The 6,513-nt window shown below is 33.5% G+C and overlaps 1 protein-coding gene across 5 annotated transcripts in view; it reads right to left on the bottom strand.

The window, feature by feature from the left end:
- Positions 1-6,513, bottom strand: part of LOC124172925 (zinc finger protein OZF-like) — an 89,159-nt gene that overhangs the window by 6,935 nt on the left and 75,711 nt on the right. The window contains exon 1 of one of the 5 annotated variants that reach the window (XM_046552441.1): positions 3,119-3,258. The exons of 3 other annotated variants lie outside the window; for them this stretch is intronic. The gene's annotated coding sequence lies outside the window, so the exon portion shown is untranslated. Of the gene's footprint in view, positions 1-2,889; positions 2,937-3,118; positions 3,259-6,513 lie in introns of those variants that run through there. One more of the 5 variants, XM_046552444.1, reaches the window with a different exon arrangement.

Genomic DNA, 6,513 nt, shown 5'->3' with positions numbered 1-6,513 from the left:
CAGCTACAAATTTGTTGAGGAGTTGGATGTAGGTGTCCCCTATGTGAGTGCTAACTCTCAGGTCAAAAACAGTAGAAAAAGTCAGTCAGACAGTGTTGTACTAAGACCTAACAAATGTAATAATTAACTACGCTATTAGCATTGTAAAATGTTATACATATATGCTTACTTATGATTGGCATGAAAAATAGTAGGAACGTGACAATATTAATATTTATTTAGTTAAAAAAAAGTGCTGTTAATTTGATTTGGTTTACATAGTCACTATTTTGTATTCAGTTCATCATCGAGCTGTATAAAGATTATCTTCCTGAGGAAAGGAGATACAGTGTTTCGCTAAATTGTTATTGTAGCTATTTGACGATTACTGATTAGCAATAGTAATTTACTGTTAAACAGCAATACAGAGCAGTAATGGTTATAAGGAATTTGCCATAACAGGCACCTGGCGAGACCAATTAAAGAGGGCATTTATCAGCATTAGGAATAAAAATTGATTAGCACAAAATAATTACGCAGCTTCAAAACATACATCATGAATATCATCCAACTACTGCACTAAAAGTAGCATTTAGAACAAATAAATACTATAACTTCATTAGGGCAAAGAGAGAGAGAGTATATCTGAACTCAAAAGGATATTCACAAGCACAAAATAATCAGGGAGCTTCAAAGGGATTCTCACGATAATTCCCAAAATCTCAACGTAAAAAGAAGCATTATGAACTAATAGAAATAAATAGTACATTTTTTCAATTAAAGAGCAACACTCAGCGTTAGAAAAACATGGTCAGAAGCACAAAACAATCAGAGGGCTTAAAAATGTCTTTAGAACACCACAGATTTCGGAACCTAGCATTATTATTAATTGGAGATAGGAAGTACTTGATTGCCATTCAAGAGACAGTGATATCAACATGCCTAAAGCAAACTCATAGGCACAAAATGATCAAACAGTTTTAAAAGAATGTGAAGACCATTCACCAATACTCAGCACTAGAAGAATCATTATAAACATATGGAAATAGGCAGTACATAATCGCATACAATAAGAGGGCTTGATAGCACTCCAAAAACATGTTCATAAGTACAAATTAATCAGGGAGCTACAAAGGAAATACCATGAGTATCATTCAATGGAGAGCACTTACAAAAAAATACAAATGGAAATAAACTCTTCATGGTGACCATTAAAGACAGCGACTATGGTATTCATGACAATTGAAAAGAATTTTCACAAGCACAAAACCATTAGCCAATATCAATAATATTAACATTCCCCAATGGTCACCAGTAAAAACTTTCTGAACAAATGGAAATTGGAACTTTATCAACACCCAAAAAGAGAATCTAGAAGAACAACGCAAAAAGGAATCTTCAAAGTATATGTCATGATAATCCCCCAAAACTCAGTGTTTAAAGAAGCTTTACAAACTACTTTAAATAGGTGCTTCATAATGGCAATGAAAGAGAGCGTTTATCAGCACTCGAAAAGGATTTTCAAGAGCAGAAAGTAATCAGGTAGCTTCAGAGCATATATGTCAAGAATTCCCCACTAATTTGCACTGAAGGAAGCATTATAAAGAAATGAAGCTATGCACTTTAAAATGGCCGTAAAAGTTATCATTCATTTGAACTTTAAAAAATATTCACTGGCACAAATAAATTAGGGAGCCTGAAAGGAAAATTCAAGAGATTCTCGCAATACTCAGCACTTGTAAAGCATTGAGAAAAATGGAAATAGGCAATTAGTGAGATCGTCTATGAGCAATAGAAAAGCTAACTCACAAGCAAAACAATCAGGAAGTTCCAAAAAAATTGTCATGAGCATTCACCAATGCCCAGCACTGAAGGAACCGGTAGGAACAAATGAAAAGAGATACATAATTCATGATAGCAATTACAAAGGGCGTTCATGAGCACTCATTTAACTTACCAGCATTACACCTAATGAATAAAACATAGGATGAGTCAAACAGTACCCTGAATTGTTTACGATAAACGAACTTATGCTTATATCGATTACGTGAACACTCATGTCATGTTATTTGATATCGAGTCAGCGTGAATTATTAACAGAGACATCGAACAGAAACATGATTGCCTCCAACGAAATAATGTTGATACATTAGGCAGGGTACATAAAACTTACATTTTCATTGGTGATGAGCAGACTTCAGCATTACGAAATCCAAAACGCAGCGTCACTCATACATTTGTCAAGTAAAAAACCAAATTTTAGGAGCTATCAGATATAAACGTTCGAAACAGGGTCGTAAATTATTTTTTCTTATTTGACATCACATACCAGAACAGATCTTTTGCTTTCACAATCCTCTACATTACAAACGGAAAGTCAAATTTTAAATTTCAAGTGAATTAATACGTTGATGTTCAATTGTAATTGCAACCGTTAAGAGGTTTCTAGCCTTTACACTTATGATCATTTTATTTTATCGCTAATTTTCTCAAATATTATACATAGCCAATACCTACACATACTAAAACTTTAAACGATTACATTGTGAGAGAGAAAAGATTTCCGCGACACTGACTGAGAAGAATGAGAAACTGGAATCGTCACAAGAGGCACTTAATACAAATGGTATTCCTATCATTCATCGGGAGAAAAAACACAAAAGATTCATGGTAGGTAGCATGCTTTAAATACCAGCGAACGTTTAGAAAACATAATCAAAATAACCAGAGGACAACAGAGAAATGTATGTAGCAAACTCACACATGTAGACTAGCTATTTACCCCAAGAAAATAATAGTTGTACAAGAGAAACTATATGCATGACGTTACTGTGAGGTTCTTATGTGAAATCGAGCATTTTAAGAGACCCAGCATCACAAAGGCACACTAGCAAATCGCTCATTACTCACCGTCAAAAATATGGATTATAAACACGAATACGTATTCCGTGCTAGGGCATTTAGAATTCAAGATTATGTTATTATTTCCTCAAATTATGACAGGCATTAATGAGCCAGCACTCAACCACCTGCCAGCAACCAAAACCATAGCGAATAAGCGTGTTAGTCGATTAAGGCCAACATAAACATGTTAATATAAATAGCATAACCACTATCTTGTTTACAAACAGAAACTAACCTCGAGTAATAGAATGTCCGGCATCGATATAAATCCAAAAGGATTGTTCAATTATGAGAACAATATCCCTAAAAACACACAAAACAGAGAATTATCACTCTCCAGGGTATACACGATGCCTCTGTATGCGCCCGCTCAGGAAATAATCGACGGTCGCTTGGCTCGACACTATCGACTCAAAAGTCGAGATGCAAAGACATCAACAGAACGATATCAAAATTCGCGCGGCGGTAACTTTGAAATGGATATACCTTGAAGCGTTGATTTCACATACAAGTCATGATTTCTTCAGTCTAACAATTCAAGTACGTATTAGTTATTTAAATGCACTAAAATTTAATCGTGCTGTCATAAAAAATGGTTTCGAAATGAATCATAAGCCAGACTGATCCCAGACGCACAAAAGATGAGGTCGATACTATATATAAATTTACTTTTATAATTAATTCATTCCATAAAAACTGATAAATTTATTCAGTCTTGGTGATAAATTTCCTCATTTCCAAAACTGCTGTTCTTTCTACAATTATGCATATTTAAACGTATATAACGCTTATTCATTTGAACTAGAGTTTGGTCAAAACAATAGAACCAAAAGATCCAACTAGGATGAAATTTTGATCGTGGGAGACAGTGCACATCAGTTGTATTAAAATTTAATACAAACTTTATGATGCAAATTTGATAGTGAGACAAAGGCTAAGCTACCTTTAAGCTTAGGGCCTATGGAATATTTATTTTTATAACTTTTGGTGTTTCTCATACCCTAACTTACCCTCTGCTTAATTTCAGATCATTTAAGTTTCCAACACGTGATTTTAAAACATTAATTTTTTCGTTTATAAATGTTTGATTGGGCAGGCATTATTTTAGACTGACTAAATACCTTATTTCTATGCAATTCACGAAGGAACACCCAATACTATGTACTACCACATTCACTACGTTTGTATTTAAATACATTACAAATTCTTAATAAAAAGGTTTCTCCGTCAGCAAAAATGTAAATTCAGATACTAAGAGTAAGTAGTAGTATACAAGTAGTAAGATTTTCCTTCTTCAGAAATATGCCATACATTTATCTTACAAACCTTTCCCAACAATGGATTATGCAGACACCACTTCATAAAATCACCTCAAATCCAGAACTTTATACCCTTGATGGAACAGAATTCTTACCTTGTTCAATCTAAAGTCATTTCCATGATTATTTCTCTTACACTTTCACCATATTCATCTGAACCATCTCAACACTAAGCGGTCCCTTGGCCATTCTTATGAGATCGTGTTTAATAATTTGTCCTTGGCCCTTAATCATTAAAAGAACAATGTATTCAAACGCTATCTCTCATGCTATTAGCCATTCAATGCAATCAAATGGTTGGATGAATACAATAAAGTTAATATTCATTCCTTCTTTTGCCTATCAGCTCTTTAGAATTGTGCATCTCTACATTTATCTTATTAATTATTTTTTGCATTGCATGAATATTTAAGAGTACATTATTTTATGCATCTATAATTTGCTTGTTCAAACTACTGCAAAACAAAATCAGAGCAAATGAAAGGATGAGGTACTATATGCCACAATCACACGGCATTAACATCCACGGTCTCAGTACTAGGTCTCTACACTTAACATTTGGCAATGACCTCAACATGTCATATTACCGAGCCCATGTAAATACTCCTTATGGACAGTAATTTTTCTATTTATCCATAACATCATTCCCATCAGATGAAAAATCTTGCCTTTCTTTCTGTAGCTTAACACTCCAACATAAACCCATGATAGTCACTGAATATAAACTGCATTGAATATTTCAACTTCAAAATAATGAAATCCACCAATAAGTTTCACCAATACCATTTTGTGATTTGTATGCAACCGCAAAGAAAGCCATGCCAACACAGACACATATTTCAGTTAATAGCAATAAATTCATGTTGCAGTCAAAACCACAACTCAAAACCATGATTAATCACTGAAGATAAGGAGCATGAATTATTCTCCCACAAAATAATGAAATCCACCAAAAAGTTCAACTAATACCATTTTCATTTGTATGCAACCACAAAGGAAACCATATGGCAACATATACACATGACTCAACTGAAAATAATTGTCAAAGCATGAGCAAAGAAATCTGCATAATATGCTTTTGTAAAATATCTCAGGTACAAAAATGACATTCACAAAAAAGTGCTACTCACATAATTTTTTTTTGCATGCGTCCTTAGAGAATGACAGAGACAAGGATGACCAATACTTCAGTTTAAAATTTTCATCAACGAATAATCAATGAAGACAGGATATACATCATGATTCTAGCGTTGCTTATCTTAATAATTAATAGTGATAATAGGCTGACAGAGAAATGGCCTTATAAAGAGACTTAGAGTTCAGAATTTTAATGAAACATTGTGTTATAAATTCAATTTTTTCTAAATGTAATGAGCAAGGAAAGGTTTTCATTGCTCAAAAAATTTCTCAGTTTTGTAGATAGAAAGAGGAAGGAATTTGTAAAAAAAAGATCCTTAGCACTATACAATTTTTCTACTTAAATATTAGTGGACAAAATCACTGCGGGACAAAATTTAGATCAGTGCAAAGGAAGGACTGATAGGAAACATGCTTGATCAAGCAGATGGCATTTTGTTCAACAAAACCCACAAATTGAAATATTTAATTTTAAAATAAGAAATGGTGTATTAAATCAGGAAAATAAAAAGAGAAGAGACAAGGTACAGACATAAAAACTGCTCAGGATCCTGTTTGAAGAAACACAGGTCTATTACTAACCACTGGACACAGGGAGCAGGCAAAAGTAAACGACTCATAAAATCGTAAGTACGTATTAATAATTATCAATTTTGAAAATCTTTCATACAATAAACGTTTTTGGAAGTTTTTAGGAGAGCGATTACTATGCTAAAAATAATGTACTCAATGTTTGCAGCAGTGGCACAGCGCTGGGGAGGGGGGTGGGGGGGGGGGTTTTCGGGGATAAATGCTCAGAAATTTTTGAAGTTCAATCCATTTTACTTAATTGGATTAATATTACTTACAGAATAGTGTAAATATTATTAATGTATTATTAAATATCCCTCTGAAAGCTGTAAAAGTCACCCTTTTGAACTACAGTGGAACCTCGTTAAAGCGAGTACGGGCTATAGCGAAACCCCCGCTATTACGAGAGATAGCCGATGCTCCATCAATTGACCCTATAATAAGCGTATACTAATAACTATACTAATATTATTTTTAAGTTGATCTGTAAATAAAAAAAACTCCATAGGAGCCATACCATTTTCACTTATAAAAATTGAAAGTTAGGTTAAAATCAATAGAAACCAATTTTCTAATAAAAGAGTGATCTATGGAATAGAAAAAA

Source organism: Ischnura elegans (assembly GCF_921293095.1).
Source record: "Ischnura elegans chromosome 13 unlocalized genomic scaffold, ioIscEleg1.1 SUPER_13_unloc_3, whole genome shotgun sequence".
Taxonomy (NCBI): domain Eukaryota; kingdom Metazoa; phylum Arthropoda; class Insecta; order Odonata; family Coenagrionidae; genus Ischnura; species Ischnura elegans.
The sequence above is the reverse complement of the archived record's forward strand: the minus strand, read 5'-3'. Positions and strand labels throughout refer to the sequence as shown.